The sequence below is a fragment of the Chiloscyllium punctatum genome, chromosome 21 (assembly GCF_047496795.1).
Source record: "Chiloscyllium punctatum isolate Juve2018m chromosome 21, sChiPun1.3, whole genome shotgun sequence".
In the NCBI taxonomy this organism is placed as follows: domain Eukaryota; kingdom Metazoa; phylum Chordata; class Chondrichthyes; order Orectolobiformes; family Hemiscylliidae; genus Chiloscyllium; species Chiloscyllium punctatum.
The window spans coordinates 3,673,682-3,697,390 of record NC_092759.1 but is presented as its reverse complement, the minus strand read 5'-3'; the positions used below and the strand labels follow the sequence as shown (position 1 = coordinate 3,697,390).

The window sequence follows — 23,709 nt, the reverse complement described above, 5'->3', positions numbered from 1 at the left end:
GTTTGGGCATCGTGCCAGGGTATTGGTTGGTGATGGGGGTGGAAATGGTGTGCAGGGATGATGGGGGTGGGCGGGGGAGCAGGAGATTGGCCCTGGGTAACAGAGCTGGGGGCCAGGCTCGATGGACAGAATGGTCTCCTTCGGCCCTGTACCGGTTCTGTGAGCCTGAGAGGGTAGAGGCATCCAAGGAGGGAGGCCAGGGCGGTTTCCATGGGAACGGGTCCTCAGCCCAACTCCCTTCCCCAAACCAAGATGGCGGACAATCCCCATCCAGTGCTCACCTGTCGAGACGGGTCTGGGGAGGTTAGAAAACGAGGATGGCCAGGAAGGGGAGGATGGGAACGAGGAGACAGTGGGAGATGGAGTTACTGCTCCGGTTCCTTTCTCTGGTTGGGATGGGGCTCCTGCCCGTTGGCTGATGGGAGGATTCCCACTGCATCGATTTTGAGGCCTCCCCCAGAATACGCACACGCTCCACTCCGGGAACCGCGGTAAGCGGGCCTGTCAATGTACGGGACAGGGTTAGTGTCCCTGTGCTGGGGAAGGAACTGGAGCAGGGACAGGAACAGGAGCAGGGACAGGGACAGGGACAGGGACAGGAACAGGAGCAAGAACAGGAGCAGGAACAAGGACAGGAGCAGGAACAGGGACAGGGACAGGGACAGGGACAGGAACAGGAGCAGGAGCAGGAACAGGGACAGGAGCAGGAACAGGGACAGGGACAGGGACAGGAACAGGGACAGGGACAGGGACAGGGACAGGGACTGAGGCAGGGACAGGGACAGGGTCAGGGACAGGGACAGGGTCAGGGACAGGGACAGGGACAGGGACAGGGTCAGGGACAGGGACAGGGACAGGGACTGAGGCAGGGACAGGGACAGGGTCAGGGACAGGGACAGGGACAGGGACAGGGGCAGGGACAGGGACAGGGACTGAGGCAGGGACAGGGACAGGGTCAGGGACAGGGACAGGGTCAGGGACAGGGACAGGGACTGAGGCAGGGACAGGGACAGAGTCAGGGACAGGGACAGGGTCAGGGACAGGGACAGGGACAGGGACAGGGACAGGGACAGGGACAGGGACAGGGTCAGGGACAGGGACAGGGACAGGGACAGAGACTGAGGCAGGGACAGGGACAGGGTCAGGGACAGGGTCAGGGACAGGGACAGGGTCAGGGACAGGGTCAGGGTCAGGGACAGGGACAGGGACAGGGTCAGGGACAGGGACAGGGACAGGGTCAGGGTCAGGGACAGGGACAGGGACAGGGACAGGGACAGGGTCAGTGACAGGGACAAGGACAGGGTCAGGGACAGGGACAAGGACAGGGACAGGGTCAGGGACAGGGTCAGGGACAGGGACAGGGACAGGGACAGGGACAGGGTCAGGGACAGGGTCAGGGTCAGGGACAGGGACAGGGGCAGGGTCAGGGACAGGGTCAGGGTCAGGGACAGGGACAGGGACAGGGACAGGGTCAGGGACAGGGACAGGGACAGGGACAGGGACAAGGACAGGGTCAGGGACAGGGACAAGGACAGGGTCAGGGACAGGTTCAGGGACAGGGACAGGGACAGGGTCAGGGACAGGGGCAGGGGCAGGGTCAGGGACAGGGTCAGGGTCAGGGTCAGGGACAGGGACAGGGACAGGGACAGGGACAGGGACAGGGTCAGGGTCAGGGACAGGGACAGGGACAGGGTCAGGGACCGAGGCAGGGACAGAGACAGGGACAGGGTCAGGGACAGGGACAGGGACAGGGACAGGGTCAGAGTCAGGGACAGGGACAGGGACAGGGACAGGGACAGGGACAGGGGCAGGGTCAGGGACAGGGTCAGGGTCAGGGACAGGGACAGGGACAGGGACAGGGTCAGGGACAGGGACAGGGACAGGGACAGGGACAGGGACAGGGTCAGGGACAGGGACAAGGACAGGGTCAGGGACAGGGACAGGGACAGGGACAAGGACAGGGTCAGGGACAGGTTCAGGGACAGGGACAGGGACAGGGTCAGGGACAGGGGCAGGGGCAGGGTCAGGGACAGGGTCAGGGTCAGGGTCAGGGACAGGGACAGGGACAGGGACAGGGACAGGGTCAGGGTCAGGGTCAGGGACAGGGACAGGGACAGGGTCAGGGACCGAGGCAGGGACAGAGACAGGGACAGGGTCAGGGACAGGGACAGGGACAGGGACAGGGTCAGAGTCAGGGACAGGGACAGGGACAGGGACAGGGACAGGGACTGAGGCAGGGACAGGGACAGGGACCGGGACAGGGACAGGGACAGGGATAGGGACAGGGACAGGGACAGGGACAGGGACAGGGACAGGAACAGTTACAGGGACAGGGACAGGGACAGGGACAGGGACAGGGTCAGGGTCAGGGACAGGGACAGGGACAGGGACAGGGTCAGGGACAGGGGCAGGGTCAGGGTCAGGGACAGGGTCAGGGACAGGGACAGGGACAGGGACAGGGGCACGGACAGGGACAGGGACAGGGACAGGGACTGAGGCAGGGACAGGGACAGGGACAGGGACAGGGTCAGGGACAGGGACAGGAACAGTTACAGGGACAGGGACAGGGACAGGGACAGGGACAGGGACAGGGTCAGGGACAGGGTCAGGGTCAGGGACAGGGTCAGGGACAGGGGCAGGGACAGGGACAGGGACAGGGACAGGGACAGGGACAGGGACCAGGTCAGGGACAGGGACAGGGACAGGGACAGGGACAGGAACAGGGTCAGGGACAGGGACAGGGAGAGCGACAGGGTCAGGGACAGGGACAGGGGCAGGGACAGGGACAGGGACAGGGTCAGGGACAGGGTCAGGGACAGGGGCAGGGACAGGGACAGGGTCAGGGACAGGGACAGGGACAGGGGCAGGGACAGGGTCAGGGACAGGGGCAGGGACAGGGACAGGGACAGGGACAGGGACAGGGACAGGGACAGGGACAGGGTCAGGGTCAGGGACAGGGACAGGGACAGGGTCAGGGTCAGGGACAGGGACAGGGACCGGGACCGGGACAGGGACAGGGGCAGGGACAGGGACAGGGACAGGGACAGGGACAGGGACAGGGACAGGGTCAGGGTCAGGGACAGGGACAGGGACAGGGTCAGGGTCAGGGACAGGGACAGGGACCGGGACCGGGACAGGGACAGGGACAGGGACAGGAACAGTTACAGGGACAGGGTCAGGGACAGGGACAGGGACAGGGACAGGGACAGGGTCAGGGTCAGGGACAGGGACAGGGACAGGGACAGGGACAGGGTCAGGGACAGAGACAGGGACAGGGACAGGGACAGGGGCAGGGACAGGGACAGGGACAGGGACAGAGACAGGGACAGGGACAGGGACAGGGACAGGGACAGGGACCGGGACCAGGTCAGGGACAGGGGCAGGGTCAGGGACAGGGACAGGGACAGGGACAGGAGCAGGAACAGGAACAGGGACAGGGACAGGAACAGGGACAGGGAGAGGAGCAGGAGCAGGAACTGGGACAGGGACAGGGACAGGAGCAGGGACAGGGACAGGGACAGGGACAGGGAGAGGGACAGGGACAGGGACAGGGGCAGGGACAGGGACAGGGACCGGGATAGGGACAGGAACAGGGACAGGGACAGGGACAGGGACAGGGACAGGGACAGGGACTGAGGCAGGGACCGGGACAGGGACAGGGATAGGGACAGGAACAGGGACAGGGACAGGGGCAGGGACAGGGACAGGGACAGGGACAGGGACAGGGGCAGGGACAGGGAGAGGGACAGGGACAGGGTCAGGGACAGGGTCAGGTTCAGGGACAGGGTCAGGGTCAGGGTCAGGGGCAGGGACAGGGACAGGGACAGGGACAGGGACAGGGTCAGGGTCAGGGACAGAGACAGGGACAGGGACAGGGACAGGGACAGGGGCAGGGACAGGGACAGGGACAGGGACAGGGACAGGGTCAGGGTCAGGGACCAGGTCAGGGACAGGGGCAGGGTCAGGGACAGGGACAGGGACAGGGACAGGAGCAGGAACAGGACCAGGGACAGGGACAGGAACCGGGACAGGGAGAGGAGCAGGAGAAGGAACTGGGACAGGGACAGGAGCAGGAACAGGGACAGGGACAGGGACAGGAACAGGGACAGGGAGAGGAGCAGGAGCAGGAACAGGGACAGGGACAGGGACAGGAACAGGGACAGGGACAGGGACAGGAGCAGGAGCAGGAGCAGGAGCAGGAACAGGGACAGGAGCAGGAACAGGGACAGGAGCAGGAATAGGGACAGGAGTAGGGACAGGGACAGGGACAGGGACAGGAGCAGGAACAGGGACAGGGACAGGGACAGGGACAGGGACAGGGACAGGGGACAGGGACAGGGACAGGGACAGGGACAGGGACAGGGGCAGGGACAGGGACAGGGACAAGGACAGGGTCAGGGACAGGGACAGGGACAGGGACAGGGACAGGGACAGGGACAGCGACAGGATCAGGAACAGGGACAGGGACAGGGACAGGGACAGGGACAGGGACAGGGGCAGGGACAGGGACAGGGACAGGGACAGGGACAGGGACAGGAGCAGGAACAGGGACAGGGACAGGGACAGGGACAGGGGCAGGGACAGGGACAGGGACAGGGTCAGGGACAGGGTCAGGGACAGGGACAGGGAGAGGGACAGGGGCATGGACAGGGACAGGGACAGGGTCAGGGACAGGGACAGGGTCAGGGACAGGGACAGGGACAGGGAAAGGGACAGGGACAGGGTCAGGGACAGGGACAGGGACAGGGATAGGGTCAGGGGCAGGGACAGGGGCAGGGGCAGGGGCAGGGGCAGGGAAAGGGACAGGGACAGGGTCAGGGACAGGGACAGGGACAGGGATAGGGTCAGGGGCAGGGACAGGGGCAGGGGCAGGGGCAGGGGCAGGGACAGGGACAGGGTCAGGGACAGGGACAGGGACAGGGTCAGGGACAGGGACAGGGACAGGGAGAGGGACAGGGGCATGGACAGGGACAGGGACAGGGTCAGGGACAGGGACAGGGACAGGGTCAGGGGCAGGGGCAGGGGCAGGGAAAGGGACAGGGACAGGGTCAGGGACAGGGACAGGGACAGGGACAGGGTCAGGGGCAGGGGCAGGGACAGGGACAGGGTCAGGGACAGGGACACAAGGACAGGGACAGGGACAGGGATAGGGACAGGGACAGTTACAGGGTCAGGGTCAGGGACAGGGACAGGGACAGGGACAGGGACAGGGTCAGTGACAGGGACAAGGACAGGGACAGGGACAGGGACAGGGACAGGGACAGGGACAGGGACAGGGTCAGGGACAGGGTCAGGGTCAGGGACAGGGACAGGGGCAGGGTCAGGGACAGGGTCAGGGTCAGGGACAGGGACAGGGACAGGGACAGGGTCAGGGACAGGGACAGGGACAAGGACAGGGTCAGGGACAGGGACAAGGACAGGGTCAGGGACAGGTTCAGGGACAGGGACAGGGACAGGGTCAGGGACAGGGGCAGGGGCACGGTCAGGGACAGGGTCAGGGTCAGGGTCAGGGACAGGGACAGGGACAGGGACAGGGACAGGGACAGGGTCAGGGTCAGGGACAGGGACAGGGACAGGGTCAGGGACCGAGGCAGGGACAGAGACAGGGACAGGGTCAGGGACAGGGACAGGGACAGGGACAGGGTCAGAGTCAGGGACAGGGACAGGGACAGGGACAGGGACAGGGGCAGGGTCAGGGACAGGGACAGGGACAGGGACAGGGACAGGGTCAGGGTCAGGGACACTAACAGGGACAGGGACAGGGACAGGGGCAGGGACAGGGACAGGGACAGGGACAAGGACAGGGTCAGGGACAGGTTCAGGGACAGGGACAGGGACAGGGTCAGGGACAGGGACAGGGACAGGGACAGGGTCAGGGACAGGGACAGGGACAGGGACAAGGACAGGGTCAGGGACAGGTTCAGGGACAGGGACAGGGTCAGGGTCAGGGACAGGGACAAGGACAGGGTCAGGGACAGGTTCAGGGACAGGGACAGGGACAGGGTCAGGGTCAGGGACAGGGGCAGGGGCAGGGTCAGGGACAGGGTCAGGGTCAGGGTCAGGGACAGGGACAGGGACAGGGACAGGGACAGGGACAGGGTCAGGGTCAGGGACAGGGACAGGGGCAGGGGCAGGGTCAGGGACAGGTTCAGGGACAGGGACAGGGACAGGGTCAGGGTCAGGGACAGGGGCAGGGGCAGGGTCAGGGTCAGGGACAGGGACAGGGACAAGGACAGGGTCAGGGACAGGTTCAGGGACAGGGACAGGGACAGGGTCAGGGTCAGGGACAGGGGCAGGGGCAGGGTCAGGGACAGGGTCAGGGTCAGGGTCAGGGACAGGGACAGGGACAGGGACAGGGTCAGGGTCAGGGACAGGGACAGGGGCAGGGGCAGGGACAGGGTCAGGGTCAGGGACAGGGTCAGGGACAGGGGCAGGGGCACGGTCAGGGACAGGGACAGGGTCAGAGTCAGGGACAGGGACAGGGGCAGGGTCAGGGACAGGGACAGGGACAGGGACAGGGTCAGGGACAGGGACAGGGACAGGGACAGGGACAGGGACAGGGTCAGGGACAGGGACAGGGACAGGGACAGGGACAGGGACAGGGACAGGGTCAGGGACAGGAACAGTTATAGGGACAGGGACAGGGACAGGGTCAGGGACAGGGACAGGGACAAGGACAGGGTCAGGGACAGGTTCAGGGACAGGGACAGGGACAGGGTCAGGGACAGGGGCAGGGGCAGGGTCAGGGACAGGGTCAGGGTCAGGGTCAGGGACAGGGACAGGGACAGGGACAGGGACAGGGACAGGGTCAGGGTCAGGGACAGGGACAGGGACAGGGACAGGGTCAGGGACAGGGACAGGGACAGGGACAGGGTCAGAGTCAGGGACAGGGACAGGGACAGGGACAGGGACAGGGATAGGGACAGGGACAGGGACAGGGACAGGGTCAGGGACTGAGGCAGGGACAGGGACAGGGACCGGGACAGGGACAGGGACAGGGATAGGGACAGGGACAGGGACAGGGACAGGGGCAGGGACAGGGACAGGGACAGGGTCAGGATCAGGGACAGGGACAGGGACAGGGATAGGGACAGGAGCAGGGACAGGGGCAGGGTCAGGGACAGGGTCAGGGACAGGGACAGGGAGAGGGACAGGGGCAGGGACAGGGACAGGGACAGGGGCAGGGACAGGGACAGGGACAGGGACAGGGACAGGGACAGGGACAGGGACAGGGACAGGGGCAGGGACAGGGGCAGGGACAGGGACTGAGGCAGGGACAGGGACAGGGACAGGGTCAGGGTCAGGGACAGGGACAGGGACAGGGACAGGGACAGGAGCAGGGACAGGGACAGGGTCAGGGACAGGGACAGGGACAGGGACAGGGACAGGAGCAGGGACAGGGACAGGGACAGGGTCAGGGTCAGGGACAGGGACAGGGTCAGGGACAGGGACAGGGACAGGGTCAGGGACAGGGACAGGGACAGGGACAGGAGCAGGGACAGGGACAGGGACAGGGTCAGGGACAGGGACAGGGACAGGGACAGGGGCAGGGACAGGGACAGGGACAGGGACAGGGACAGGAGCAGGGACAGGGTCAGGGACAGGGACAGGGACAGGGACAGGGACAGGAGCAGGGACAGGGACAGGGACAGGGTCAGGGACAGGGACAGGGACAGGGACAGGGGCAGGGACAGGGACAGGGACAGGGACAGGGACAGGAGCAGGGACAGGGACAGGGACAGGGACAGGGACAGGGACAGGGACAGGGGCAGGGACAGGGACAGGGACAGGGACAGGGACAGGAGCAGGGACAGGGACAGGGACAGGGTCAGGGACAGGGACAGGCACAGGGACAGGGACAGGGTCAGGGACAGGGACAGGGACAGGGACAGGGACAGGGACAGGGTCAGGGACAGGGACAGGGACAGGGACAGGGACAGGGACAGGGTCAGGGACAGGGACAGGGACAGGGTCAGGGACAGGGACAGGGACAGGGACAGGGACAGGGTCAGGGTCAGGGACAGGGACAGGGACAGGGACAGGGTCAGGGGCAGGGGCAGGGGCAGGGACAGGGGCAGGGGCAGGGGCAGGGGCAGGGACAGGGACAGGGTCAGGGACAGGGACACAAGGACAGGGACAGGGACAGGGATAGGGACAGGGACAGTTACAGGGTCAGGGTCAGGGACAGGGACAGGGACAGGGACAGGGACAGGGTCAGTGACAGGGACAAGGACAGGGTCAGGGACAGGGACAAGGACAGGGACAGGGTCAGGGACAGGGTCAGGGACAGGGACAGGGACAGGGACAGGGACAGGGTCAGGGACAGGGTCAGGGTCAGGGACAGGGACAGGGGCAGGGTCAGGGACAGGGTCAGGGTCAGGGACAGGGACAGGGACAGGGACAGGGTCAGGGACAGGGACAGGGACAGGGACAGGGTCAGGGACAGGGACAAGGACAGGGTCAGGGACAGGGACAAGGACAGGGTCAGGGACAGGTTCAGGGACAGGGACAGGGACAGGGTCAGGGACAGGGGCAGGGGCACGGTCAGGGACAGGGTCAGGGTCAGGGTCAGGGACAGGGACAGGGACAGGGACAGGGACAGGGACAGGGTCAGGGTCAGGGACAGGGACAGGGACAGGGACAGGGTCAGGGACAGGGACAAGGACAGGGACAGGGTCAGAGTCAGGGACAGGGACAGGGACAGGGGCAGGGTCAGGGACAGGGTCAGGGTCAGGGACAGGGACAGGGACAGGGACAGGGTCAGGGACAGGGACAGGGACAGGGACAGGGACAGGGACAGGGTCAGGGACAGGGACAAGGACAGGGTCAGGGACAGGGACAGGGACAAGGACAGGGTCAGGGACAGGTTCAGGGACAGGGACAGGGACAGGGTCAGGGACAGGGGCAGGGGCAGGGTCAGGGACAGGGTCAGGGTCAGGGTCAGGGACAGGGACAGGGACAGGGACAGGGACAGGGACAGGGTCAGGGTCAGGGACAGGGACAGGGACAGGGTCAGGGACCGAGGCAGGGACAGAGACAGGGACAGGGTCAGGGACAGGGACAGGGACAGGGACAGGGTCAGAGTCAGGGACAGGGACAGGGACAGGGACAGGGACAGGGACTGAGGCAGGGACAGGGACAGGGACCGGGACAGGGACAGGGACAGGGATAGGGACAGGGACAGGGACAGGGACAGGGACAGGGACAGGGACTGAGGCAGGGACAGGGACAGGGACAGGGACAGGGACAGGGACTGAGGCAGGGACAGGGACAGGGACCGGGACAGGGACAGGGACAGGGATAGGGACAGGGACAGGGACAGGGACAGGGACAGGGACAGGGACAGGGTCAGGGACAGGGACAGGGACAGGGACAGGGACAGGGACAGGGACAGGGTCAGGGACAGGGACAGGGACAGGGACAGGGTCAGGGACAGGGTCAGGGTCAGGGACAGGGACAGGGTCAGGGACAGGGACAGGGACAGGGACAGGGTCAGGGACAGGGACAGGGACAGGGTCAGGGACAGGGACAGGGACAGGGGCAGGGACAGGGACAGGGACAGGGACAGGGTCAGGGACAGGGACAGTTACAGGGACAGGGACAGGGACAGGGACAGGGACAGGGACAGGGTCAGGGTCAGGGACAGGGACAGGGACAGGGACAGGGTCAGGGACAGGGGCAGGGTCAGGGTCAGGGACAGGGTCAGGGACAGGGACAGGGACAGGGACAGGGGCACGGACAGGGACAGGGACAGGGACAGGGACTGAGGCAGGGACAGGGACAGGGACAGGGACAGGGTCAGGGACAGGGACAGGGACAGGGACAGGGTCAGGGTCAGGGACAGGGTCAGGGACAGGGGCAGGGACAGGGACAGGGACAGGGGCAGGGACAGGGACAGGGACAGGGACAGGGACAGGGACAGGGACAGGGACAGGAACAGGGACAGGAGCAGGGTCAGGGACAGGGACAGGGACAGGCACAGGGACAGGGACAGGGACAGGGACAGGGTCAGGGACAGGGACAGGGAGAGCGACAGGGACAGGGACAGGGACAGGGACAGGGACAGGGTCAGGGACAGGGACAGGGGCAGGGACAGGGACAGGGACAGGGACAGGGACAGGGACAGGGTCAGGGACAGGGGCAGGGACAGGGACAGGGACAGGGACAGGGACAGGGGCAGGGACAGGGACAGGGACAGGGAGAGGGAGAGGGAGAGGGACAGGGTCAGGGACAGGGTCAGGGTCAGGGACAGGGACAGGGACAGGGACAGGGACAGGGTCAGGGACCGGGACAGGGACAGGGACAGGGACAGGAACAGGGACAGGGACAGGGGCAGGGACAGGGACAGGGACAGGGACAGGGACAGGGACAGGGGCAGGGACAGGTTCAGGGACAGGGACAGGGACAGTGTCAGGGACAGGGACAGGGACAGGGGCAGGGACAGGGACAGGGACAGGGTCAGGATCAGGGACAGGGACAGGGATAGGGACAGGAGCAGGGACAGGGGCAGGGTCAGGGACAGGGTCAGGGACAGGGACAGGGACAGGGGCAGGGACAGGGACAGGGACAGGGTCAGGGTCAGGGACAGGGACAGGGACAGGGTCAGGGACTGGGACAGGGACAGGGACAGGGTCAGGGACAGGGACAGGGTCAGGGACAGGGACAGGGACGGGGTCAGGGACAGGGACAGGGACAGGGGCAGGGACAGGGACAGGGACAGGGACAGGGACAGGGGCAGGGACAGGGTCAGGGTCAGGGACAGGGACAGGGACGGGGTCAGGGACAGGGACAGGGACAGGGGCAGGGACAGGGACAGGGACAGGGACAGGGACAGGTTCAGGGACAGGGACAGGGACAGTGTCAGGGACAGGGACAGGGGCAGGGACAGGGACAGGGACAGGGACAGGGACAGGGACAGGGACAGGGTCAGGGTCAGGGACAGGGACAGGGTCAGGGTCAGGGACAGGGACAGGGACCGGGACCGGGACAGGGACAGGGACAGGGACAGGAACAGTTACAGGGACAGGGACAGGGTCAGGGACAGGGACAGGGACAGGGACAGGGGCAGGGACAGGGACAGGGACAGGGACAGGGACAGGGTCAGGGACAGAGACAGGGACAGGGACAGGGACAGGGTCAGGGACAGAGACAGGGACAGGGACAGGGACAGGGGCAGGGACAGGGACAGGGACAGGGACAGAGACAGGGACAGGGACAGGGACAGGGACAGGGACAGGGACCGGGACCAGGTCAGGGACAGGGGCAGGGTCAGGGACAGGGACAGGGACAGGGACAGGAGCAGGAACAGGAACAGGGACAGGGACAGGAACAGGGACAGGGAGAGGAGCAGGAGCAGGAACTGGGACAGGGACAGGGACAGGAGCAGGGACAGGGACAGGGACAGGGACAGGGAGAGGGACAGGGACAGGGACAGGGGCAGGGACAGGGACAGGGACCGGGATAGGGACAGGAACAGGGACAGGGACAGGGGCAGGGACAGGAACAGGGACAGGGACAGGGACAGGGGCAGGGACAGGGACAGGGACAGGGACAGGGACAGGGACTGAGGCAGGGACCGGGACAGGGACAGGGATAGGGACAGGAACAGGGACAGGGACAGGGACAGGGACAGGGACAGGGACAGGGGCAGGGACAGGGAGAGGGACAGGGACAGGGTCAGGGACAGGGTCAGGTTCAGGGACAGGGTCAGGGACAGGGACAGGGACAGGGGCAGGGACAGGGACAGGGACAGGGACAGGGACAGGGACAGGGTCAGGGACAGGGACAGGGACAGGGGCAGGGACAGGGACAGGGACAGGGACAGGGACAGGGGCAGGGACAGGGACAGGGACAGGGACAGGGACAGGGACAGGGTCAGGGACAGAGACAGGGACAGGGTCAGGGACAGGGACAGGGACAGGGGCAGGGACAGGGACAGGGACAGGGACAGGGACAGGGTCAGGGTCAGGGACAGAGACAGGGACAGGTACAGGGACCAGGTCAGGGACAGGGGCAGGGTCAGTGACAGGGACAGGGACAGGGACAGGAGCAGGAACAGGACCAGGGACAGGGACAGGAACCGGGACAGGGAGAGGAGCAGGAGAAGGAACTGGGACAGGGACAGGAGCAGGAACAGGGACAGGGACAGGGACAGGAACAGGGACAGGGAGAGGAGCAGGAGCAGGAACAGGGACAGGGACAGGGACAGGAACAGGGACAGGGACAGGGACAGGAGCAGGAGCAGGAGCAGGAGCAGGAACAGGGACAGGAGCAGGAACAGGGACAGGAGCAGGAATAGGGACAGGAGTAGGGACAGGGACAGGGACAGGGACAGGAGCAGGAACAGGGACAGGGACAGGGACAGGGACAGGGACAGGGACAGGGACAGGGGACAGGGACAGGGGCAGGGACAGGGACAGGGACAGGGACAAGGACAGGGGACAGGGACAGGGACAGGGACAGGGGACAGGGACAGGGACAGGGACAGGGACAGGGACAGGGACAGGGACAGGGACAGGGACAGGGTCAGGGACAGGGACAGGGACACGGACAGGGACAGGGGCAGGGACAGGGACAGGGACAGGGACAGGGACAGGGACAGGAGCAGGAACAGGGACAGGGACAGGGACAGGGACAGGGGCAGGGGCAGGGACAGGGGCAGGGGCAGGGACAGGGACCGAGACAGGGACAGGGTTAGGGTCAGGGACAGGGACAGGGACAGGGACAGGGACAGGGTCAGGGACAGGGACAGGGACACGGACAGGGACAGGGGCAGGGACAGGGACAGGGACAGGGACAGGGACAGGGACAGGAGCAGGAACAGGGGCAGGGACAGGGACAGGGTCAGGGACAGGGACAGGGACACGGACAGGGACAGGGGCAGGGACAGGGACAGGGACAGGGACAGGGACAGGGACAGGGCAGGAACAGGGGCAGGGACAGGGACAGGGACAGGGACAGGGACAGGGACAGGAGCAGGAACAGGGACAGGGACAGGGACAGGGACAGGGACACGGACAGGGACAGGGACAGGGACAGGGACAGGGACAGGAGCAGGAACAGGGACAGGGACAGGGACAGGGACAGGGACAGGGACAGGGACATGGACCGAGACAGGGACAGGGACAGGGACAGGGTCAGGGTCAGGGACAGGGACAGGGACAGGGACAGGGTCAGGGTCAGGGACAGGGTCAGGGACAGGGACAGGGACAGGGACAGGGACAGGGGCAGGGACAGGGACAGGGACAGGGACAGTGACAGGGGACAGGGACAGGGACAGGGACAGGGTCAGGGACAGGGACAGGGACAGGGACAGGGACAGGGGCAGGGACAGGGACAGGGACAGGGTCAGGGACAGGGTCAGGGACAGGGACAGGGAGAGGGACAGGGGCAGGGACAGGGACAGGGACAGGGACAGGGGCAGGGACAGGGACAGGGACAGGGTCAGGGACAGGGTCAGGGACAGGGACAGGGAGAGGGACAGGGGCAGGGACAGGGACAGGGACAGGGGCAGGGACAGGGACAGGGACAGGGACAGGGACAGGGGCAGGGACAGGGGCAGGGACAGGGACTGAGGCAGGGACAGGGACAGGGACAGGGACAGGGACAGGGGCAGGGACAGGGACAGGGACAGGGGCAGGGGCAGGGACAGGGACAGGGACAGGGACTGAGGCAGGGACAGGGACAGGGACAGGGTCAGGGTCAGGGACAGGGACAGGGACAGGGACAGGAGCAGGGACAGGGACAGGGTCAGGGACAGGGACAGGGACAGGGACAGGGACAGGGACAGGAGCAGGGACAGGGACAGGGTCAGGGTCAGGGACAGGGACAGGGTCAGGGACAGGGACAGGGACAGGGTCAGGGACAGGGACAGGGACAGGGACAGGGACAGGGACAGGGTCAGGGACAGGGACAGGGACAGGGTCAGGGACAGGGACAGGGACAGGGACAGGGTCAGGGTCAGGGACAGGGACAGGGACAGGGTCAGGGACAGGGACAGGGACAGGGACAGGGACAGGGACAGGGACAGGGACAGGGACAGGGTCAGGGACAGGGTCAGGGTCAGGGACAGGGACAGGGACAGGGACAGGGTCAGGGACAGGGACAAGGACAGGGTCAGGGACAGGGACAAGGACAGGGTCAGGGACAGGTTCAGGGACAGGGACAGGGACAGGGTCAGGGACAGGGGCAGGGGCACGGTCAGGGACAGGGTCAGGGTCAGGGTCAGGGACAGGGACAGGGACAGGGACAGGGACAGGGACAGGGTCAGGGTCAGGGACAGGGACAGGGACAGGGACAGGGTCAGGGACAGGGACAAGGACAGGGACAGGGTCAGAGTCAGGGACAGGGACAGGGACAGGGGCAGGGTCAGGGACAGGGTCAGGGTCAGGGACAGGGACAGGGACAGGGACAGGGTCAGGGACAGGGACAGGGACAGGGACAGGGACAGGGACAGGGTCAGGGACAGGGACAAGGACAGGGTCAGGGACAGGGACAGGGACAAGGACAGGGTCAGGGACAGGTTCAGGGACAGGGACAGGGACAGGGTCAGGGACAGGGGCAGGGGCAGGGTCAGGGACAGGGTCAGGGTCAGGGTCAGGGACAGGGACAGGGACAGGGACAGGGACAGGGACAGGGTCAGGGTCAGGGACAGGGACAGGGACAGGGTCAGGGACCGAGGCAGGGACAGAGACAGGGACAGGGTCAGGGACAGGGACAGGGACAGGGACAGGGTCAGAGTCAGGGACAGGGACAGGGACAGGGACAGGGACAGGGACTGAGGCAGGGACAGGGACAGGGACCGGGACAGGGACAGGGACAGGGATAGGGACAGGGACAGGGACAGGGACAGGGACAGGGACAGGGACTGAGGCAGGGACAGGGACAGGGACAGGGACAGGGACAGGGACTGAGGCAGGGACAGGGACAGGGACCGGGACAGGGACAGGGACAGGGACAGGGATAGGGACAGGGACAGGGACAGGGACAGGGACAGGGACAGGGACAGGGACAGGAACAGTTACAGGGACAGGGACAGGGACAGGGACAGGGACAGGGACAGGGTCAGGGTCAGGGACAGGGACAGGGACAGGGACAGGGTCAGGGACAGGGGCAGGGTCAGGGTCAGGGACAGGGTCAGGGACAGGGACAGGGACAGGGACAGGGGCACGGACAGGGACAGGGACAGGGACAGGGACTGAGGCAGGGACAGGGACAGGGACAGGGACAGGGTCAGGGACAGGGACAGGAACAGTTACAGGGACAGGGACAGGGACAGGGACAGGGACAGGGTCAGGGACAGGGTCAGGGTCAGGGACAGGGTCAGGGACAGGGGCAGGGACAGGGACAGGGACAGGGGCAGGGACAGGGACAGGGACAGGGACAGGGACAGGGACAGGGACAGGAACAGGGACAGGAGCAGGGTCAGGGACAGGGACAGGGACAGGCACAGGGACAGGGACAGGGACAGGGACAGGGTCAGGGACAGGGACAGGGACAGGTACAGGGACCAGGTCAGGGACAGGGACAGGGGCAGGGACAGGGACAGGGACAGGGTCAGGGACAGGGACAGGGTCAGAGTCAGGGACAGGGACAGGGACAGGGACAGGGACAGGGACAGGGACAGGGACAGGGACAGGAGCAGGGACAGGGACAGGGTCAGGGACAGGGACAGGGACAGGGACAGGGACAGGGACAGGAGCAGGGACAGGGACAGGGTCAGGGTCAGGGACAGGGACAGGGTCAGGGACAGGGACAGGGACAGGGTCAGGGACAGGGACAGGGACAGGCACAGGGACAGGGACAGGGACAGGGACAGGGTCAGGGACAGGGACAGGGAGAGCGACAGGGACAGGGACAGGGACAGGGACAGGGACAGGGTCAGGGACAGGGGCAGGGGCAGGGAGAGCGACAGGGACAGGAACAGGGACAGGAGCAGGGTCAGGGACAGGGACAGGGACAGGCACAGGGACAGGGACAGGGACAGGGACAGGGTCAGGGACAGGGACAGGGAGAGCGACAGGGACAGGGACAGGGACAGGGACAGGGACAGGGACAGGGACAGGGACAGGGGCAGGGACAGGGACAGGGTCAGGGACAGGGACAGGGACAGGGACAGGGTCAGGGACAGGGGCAGGGACAGGGACAGGGACAGGGACAGGGACAGGGGCAGGGACAGGGACAGGGACAGGGAGAGGGAGAGGGAGAGGGACAGGGTCAGGGACAGGGTCAGGGTCAGGGACAGGGACAGGGACAGGGACAGGGACAGGGTCAGGGACCGGGACAGGGACAGGGACAGGGACAGGAACAGGGACAGGGACAGGGGCAGGGACAGGGACAGGGACAGGGACAGGGACAGGGACAGGGACAGGGACAGGGACAGGGACAGGGGCAGGGACAGGTTCAGGGACAGGGACAGGGACAGTGTCAGGGACAGGGACAGGGACAGGGGCAGGGACAGGGACAGGGACAGGGTCAGGATCAGGGACAGGGACAGGGATAGGGACAGGAGCAGGGACAGGGGCAGGGTCAGGGACAGGGTCAGGGACAGGGACAGGGACAGGGGCAGGGACAGGGACAGGGACAGGGTCAGGGTCAGGGACAGGGACAGGGACAGGGTCAGGGACTGGGACAGGGACAGGGACAGGGTCAGGGACAGGGACAGGGTCAGGGACAGGGACAGGGACAGGGACAGGGACAGGGACAGGGACAGGGACAGGGACCGGGACCGGGACAGGGACAGGGACAGGGACAGGAACAGTTACAGGGACAGGGTCAGGGACAGGGACAGGGTCAGGGACAGGGACAGGGACAGGGACAGGGGCAGGGACAGGGACAGGGACAGGGACAGGGACAGGGTCAGGGACAGAGACAGGGACAGGGACAGGGACAGGGTCAGGGACAGAGACAGGGACAGGGACAGGGACAGGGGCAGGGACAGGGACAGGGACAGGGACAGAGACAGGGACAGGGACAGGGACAGGGACAGGGACAGGGACCGGGACCAGGTCAGGGACAGGGGCAGGGTCAGGGACAGGGACAGGGACAGGGACAGGAGCAGGAACAGGAACAGGGACAGGGACAGGAACAGGGACAGGGAGAGGAGCAGGAGCAGGAACTGGGACAGGGACAGGGACAGGAGCAGGGACAGGGACAGGGACAGGGACAGGGAGAGGGACAGGGACAGGGACAGGGGCAGGGACAGGGACAGGGACCGGGATAGGGACAGGAACAGGGACAGGGACAGGGGCAGGGACAGGAACAGGGACAGGGACAGGGACAGGGGCAGGGACAGGGACAGGGACAGGGACAGGGACAGGGACTGAGGCAGGGACCGGGACAGGGACAGGGACAGGGACAGGAACAGGGACAGGGACAGGGGCAGGGACAGGGACAGGGACAGGGACAGGGACAGGGGCAGGGACAGGGAGAGGGACAGGGACAGGGTCAGGGACAGGGTCAGGTTCAGGGACAGGGTCAGGGACAGGGACAGGGACAGGGGCAGGGACAGGGACAGGGACAGGGACAGGGACAGGGACAGGGTCAGGGACAGGGACAGGGACAGGGGCAGGGACAGGGACAGGGACAGGGACAGGGGCAGGGACAGGGACAGGGACAGGGACAGGGACAGGGACAGGGTCAGGGACAGAGACAGGGACAGGGTCAGGGACAGGGTCAGGGACAGGGACAGGGACAGGGGCAGGGACAGGGACAGGGACAGGGACAGGGACAGGGTCAGGGACAGAGACAGGGACAGGGTCAGGGACAGGGTCAGGGACAGGGTCAGGGACAGGTACAGGGACCAGGTCAGGGACAGGGGCAGGGTCAGTGACAGGGACAGGGACAGGGACAGGAGCAGGAACAGGACCAGGGACAGGGACAGGAACCGGGACAGGGAGAGGAGCAGGAGAAGGAACTGGGACAGGGACAGGAGCAGGAACAGGGACAGGGACAGGGACAGGAACAGGGACAGGGAGAGGAGCAGGAGCAGGAACAGGGACAGGGACAGGGACAGGAACAGGGACAGGGACAGGGACAGGAGCAGGAGCAGGAGCAGGAGCAGGAACAGGGACAGGAGCAGGAACAGGGACAGGAGCAGGAATAGGGACAGGAGTAGGGACAGGGACAGGGACAGGGACAGGAGCAGGAACAGGGACAGGGACAGGGACAGGGACAGGGACAGGGACAGGGACAGGGGACAGGGACAGGGGCAGGGACAGGGACAGGGACAAGGACAGGGGACAGGGACAGGGACAGGGACAGGGGACAGGGACAGGGACAGGGACAGGGACAGGGACAGCGACAGGATCAGGAACAGGGACAGGGACAGGGACAGGGACAGGGACAGGGTCAGGGACAGGGACAGGGACACGGACAGGGACAGGGGCAGGGACAGGGACAGGGACAGGGACAGGGACAGGGACAGGAGCAGGAACAGGGACAGGGACAGGGACAGGGACAGGGGCAGGGGCAGGGACAGGGGCAGGGGCAGGGACAGGGACCGAGACAGGGACAGGGTTAGGGTCAGGGACAGGGACAGGGACAGGGACAGGGACAGGGTCAGGGACAGGGACAGGGACACGGACAGGGACAGGGGCAGGGACAGGGACAGGGACAGGGACAGGGACAGGGACAGGAGCAGGAACAGGGGCAGGGACAGGGACAGGGACAGGGTCAGGGACAGGGACAGGGACACGGACAGGGACAGGGGCAGGGACAGGGACAGGGACAGGGACAGGGACAGGGACAGGGCAGGAACAGGGGCAGGGACAGGGACAGGGACAGGGACAGGGACAGGGACAGGAGCAGGAACAGGGACAGGGACAGGGACAGGGACAGGGACACGGACAGGGACAGGGACAGGGACAGGGACAGGGACAGGAGCAGGAACAGGGACAGGGACAGGGTCAGGGACAGGGGCAGGGGCAGGGAGAGCGACAGGGACAGGGACAGGGACAGGGACAGGGTCAGGGACAGGGTCAGGGACAGGGACAGGGACATGGACCGAGACAGGGACAGGGACAGGGACAGGGTCAGGGTCAGGGACAGGGACAGGGACAGGGACAGGGTCAGGGTCAGGGACAGGGACAGGGACAGGGACAGGGGCAGGGTCAGGGACAGGGACAGGGACAGGGTCAGGGACAGGGTCAGGGTCAGGGACAGGGTCAGGGACAGGGACAGGGACAGGGACAGGGACAGGGGCAGGGACAGGGACAGGGACAGGGACAGTGACAGGGGACAGGGACAGGGACAGGGTCAGGGACAGGGACAGGGACAGGGACAGGGTCAGGGACAGGGACAGGGACAGGGACAGGGTCAGGGTCAGGGAGAGGGACAGGGGCAGGGACAGGGACAGGGACAGGGGCAGGGACAGGGACAGGGTCAGGGACAGGGTCAGGGACAGGGACAGGGAGAGGGACAGGGGCAGGGACAGGGACAGGGACAGGGGCAGGGACAGGGACAGGGACAGGGACAGGGACAGGGGCAGGGACAGGGGCAGGGACAGGGACTGAGGCAGGGACAGGGACAGGGACAGGGACAGGGACAGGGGCAGGGACAGGGACAGGGACAGGGGCAGGGGCAGGGACAGGGACAGGGACAGGGACTGAGGCAGGGACAGGGACAGGGACAGGGTCAGGGTCAGGGACAGGGACAGGGACAGGGACAGGAGCAGGGACAGGGACAGGGTCAGGGACAGGGACAGGGACAGGGACAGGGACAGGGACAGGAGCAGGGACAGGGACAGGGACAGGGTCAGGGTCAGGGACAGGGACAGGGTCAGGGACAGGGACAGGGACAGGGTCAGGGACAGGGACAGGGACAGGGACAGGGACAGGGACAGGGTCAGGGACAGGGACAGGGACAGGGACAGGGGCAGGGACAGGGACAGGGACAGGGACAGGGACAGGAGCATGGACAGGGACAGGGACAGGGACAGGGTCAGGGACAGGGACAGGGTCAGGGACAGGGACAGGGACAGGGACAGGGGCAGGGACAGGGACAGGGACAGGGACAGGGACAGGAGCATGGACAGGGACAGGGACAGGGACAGGGTCAGGGACAGGGACAGGGACAGGGACAGGGTCAGGGGCAGGGACAGGGACTGAGGCAGGGACAGGGACAGGGACAGGGACAGGGACAGGGGCAGGGACAGGGACAGGGACAGGGGCAGGGACTGGGACAGGGACAGGGACAGGGACAGGGACACAAGGACAGGGACAGGGGCAGGGACAGGGACAGGGTCAGGGACAGGGACAGGGACAGGGATAGGGACAGGGACAGTTACAGGGTCAGGGGCAGGGGCAGGGGCAGGGACAGGGACAGAGTCAGGGACAGGGTCAGGGACAGGGACAGGGACAGGGACAGGGACAGGGACAGGGTCAGGGACAGGGACAGGGGCAGGGATAGGGACAGGGACAGGGACAGGGGCAGGGACAGGGTCAGGGACAGGGACAGGGGCAGGGATAGGGACAGGGTCAGGTATAGGGACAGGGTCAGGGACAGGGACAGGGACAGGGACAGGGACAGGAGCAGGGACAGGGGCAGGGTCAGGGACAGGGGCAGGGACAGGGACAGGGTCAGGGTCAGCGACCGGGACAGGGACAGGGACCGGGACAGGGACAGGGACAGGGACAGGGACAGGGACAGGGTCAGGGTCAGGGACAGGGACAGGGACAGGGACAGGGACAGGGTCAGGATCAGGGACAGGGACAGGGACAGGGACAGGGACAGGAGCAGGGACAGGGACAGGGACAGGGACAGGGACAGGGTCAGGGACAGGGACAGGGACAGGGGACAGGGGACAGGGGACAGGGACAGGGACAGGTACTGGGACAGGGAGAGGGGACAGGGACAGGGACAGTGTCAGGGACAGGGACAGGGACAGGGACAGGGTCAGGGACAGGGACAGGGACAGGGACCGAGGCAGGGACAGGGACAGGGACAGGGTCAGGGACAGGGACAGGGTCAGGGACAGGGACAGGGTCAGGGACAGGGACAGGGACAGGGGACAGGGGACAGGGACAGGGACAGGGACAGGGACAGGGACAGGGACAGGGACAGGGTCAGGGACAGGGACTGGGACAGGGACAGGGACAGGGACAGGGACAGGGACAGTGGACAGGGACAGGGTCAGGGACAGTGACAGGGACAGGGACAGGGTCAGGGACAGGCACAGGGACAGAGACAGGGAGAGGGACAGGGACAGGGACAGTGTCAGGGACAGGGACAGGGACAGGGACAGGGACAGGGACAGGGTCAGGGACAGGGACAGGGACAGGGACAGGGGCAGGGACAGGGGCAGGGACAGGGACAGGGACAGGGACAGGGACAGGGACAGGGACAGGGACAGGAGCAGGGACAGGGGCAGGGTCAGGGACAGGGACAGGGACAGGGACAGGGACAGTGGACAGGGACAGGGTCAGGGACAGTGACAGGGACAGGGACAGGGTCAGGGACAGGCACAGGGACAGAGACAGGGAGAGGGACAGGGACAGGGACAGTGTCAGGGACAGGGACAGGGACAGGGACAGGGACAGGGACAGGGTCAGGGACAGGGACAGGGACAGGGACAGGGGCAGGGACAGGGGCAGGGACAGGGACAGGGACAGGGACAGGGACAGGGACAGGGACAGGGACAGGAGCAGGGACAGGGGCAGGGTCAGGGACAGGGACAGGGACAGGGACAGGGACAGGGACAGGAGCAGGGACAGGGGCAGGGTCAGGGACAGGGACAGGGACAGGGACAGGGTCAGGGACAGGGACAGGGACAGGGACCGGGACAGGGACAGGGACAGGGTCAGGGACAGGGACAGGGACAGGGACAGGGACAGGGTCAGGGACAGGGACAGGGTCAGGGACAGGGACAGGGACAGGGGACAGGGGACAGGGACAGGGACAGGTACTGGGATAGGGAGAGGGGACAGGGACAGGGACAGGTTCAGGGACAGGGACAGGGACAGGGACAGGGTCAGGGACAGGGACAGGGACAGGGACAGGGACAGGGACAGGGTCAGGGACAGGGACAGGGACAGGGACAGGGGATAGGGGACAGGGACAGGGACCGAGGCAGGGACAGGGACAGGGACAGGGACAGGGACAGGGACAGGGTCAGGGACAGGGACTGGGACAGGGACAGGGACATGGACAGGGACAGGGACAGGGACAGGGACAGGGACAGGGTCAGGGACAGGGACAGGGACAGGGACAGGGACAGGGACAGGGACAGGGGCAGGGACAGGGGCAGGGACAGGGACAGGGACAGGGACAGGGACAGGGACAGGGACAGGGTCAGGGACAGGGACAGGGACAGGAACAGGAACAGGAGCAGGGACAGGGACAGGGACAGGGACTGAGGCAGGGACAGGGACAGGGACAGGATCAGGGGCAGGGACAGGGTCAGGGACAGGGACAGGGACAGGGACAGGGACAGGGACAGGGACAGGGACAGGGACAGGGGACAGGGTCAGGGTCAGGGACAAGGACAGGGTCAGGGACAGGGACAGGGACAGGGACAGGGACAGGGACAGGGACAGGGGCAGGGACAGGGACAGGGACAGGGGCAGGGACAGGGACAGGGACAGGGTCAGGGTCAGGGACAGGGTCAGGGTCAGGGTCAGGGACAGGGACAGGGACAGGGTCAGGGACAGGGACAGGGACAGGGACAGGGGACAGGGTCAGGGTCAGGGACAAGGACAGGGTCAGGGACAGGGACAGGGACAGGGACAGGGACAGGGACAGGGACAGTGACAGCGACAGGGACAGGGGATAGGGGACAGGGACAGGGACCGAGGCAGGGACAGGAACAGGGACAGGGACAGGGACATGGACAGGGACTGGGACAGGGAGAGGGACTGGGACAGGGACAGGGACAGGGACAGGGACAGGGACAGGGGACAGGGGCAGGGACAGGGTCCGGGACAGGGACAGGGACAGGGACAGGGTCAGGGACAGGGACAGGGACAGGGACAGGGACAGGGACAGGGACAGGAGCAGGGACAGGGGCAGGGACAGGGACAGGGACAGGGACAGGGACAGGGTCAGGGACAGGGACAGGGACAGGGGCAGGGACAGGGTCCGGGACAGGGACAGGGACAGGGACAGGGTCAGGGACAGGGACAGGGACAGGGACAGGGACAGGGTCAGGGACAGGGACAGGGACAGGGTCAGGGACAGGGACAGGAGCAGGGACAGGAACAGGAGCAGGGACAGGGACAGGGACAGGATCAGATGCAGGGACAGGGTCAGGGACAGGGACAGGGACAGGGACAGGGACAGGGACAGGGACAGGAACAGGAGCAGGGACAGGAACAGGAGCAGGGACAGGGACAGGGAAAGGGACAGGGACAGGGGACAGGGACAGGGACAGGGACAGGGAGAGGGACAGGGTCAGGGACAGGGACAGGGTCAGGGACAGGAACAGGGACAGGGGACAGGGGACAGGGGACAGGGACAGGGACAGGGTCAGGGACAGGGACAGGTACTGGGATAGGGAGAGTGGACAGGGACAGGGACAGGGTCAGGGACAGGGACAGGGACAGGGAGAGGGACAGGGTCCGGGACAGGGACAGGGTCAGGGACAGGAACAGGGACAGGTACTGGGATAGGGAGAGGGGACAGGGACAGGGACAGGGTCAGGGACAGGGACAGGGACAGGGACAGGGACAGGGACAGGGACAGGGTCAGGGACAGGGACAGGGTCAGGGTCAGGGA

At 66.4% G+C, this 23,709-nt stretch overlaps 1 long non-coding RNA gene across 1 annotated transcript in view; it reads right to left on the bottom strand.

Annotated features, from left to right (window-relative positions):
- LOC140492366 (uncharacterized) overlaps positions 1-23,709 on the bottom strand; it is a 50,521-nt gene that overhangs the window by 3,603 nt on the left and 23,209 nt on the right. The window contains exon 2 of the long non-coding RNA XR_011963541.1: positions 282-501. This is a non-coding gene — a long non-coding RNA (uncharacterized lncRNA). The remainder of the gene's footprint in view (positions 1-281; positions 502-23,709) is intronic.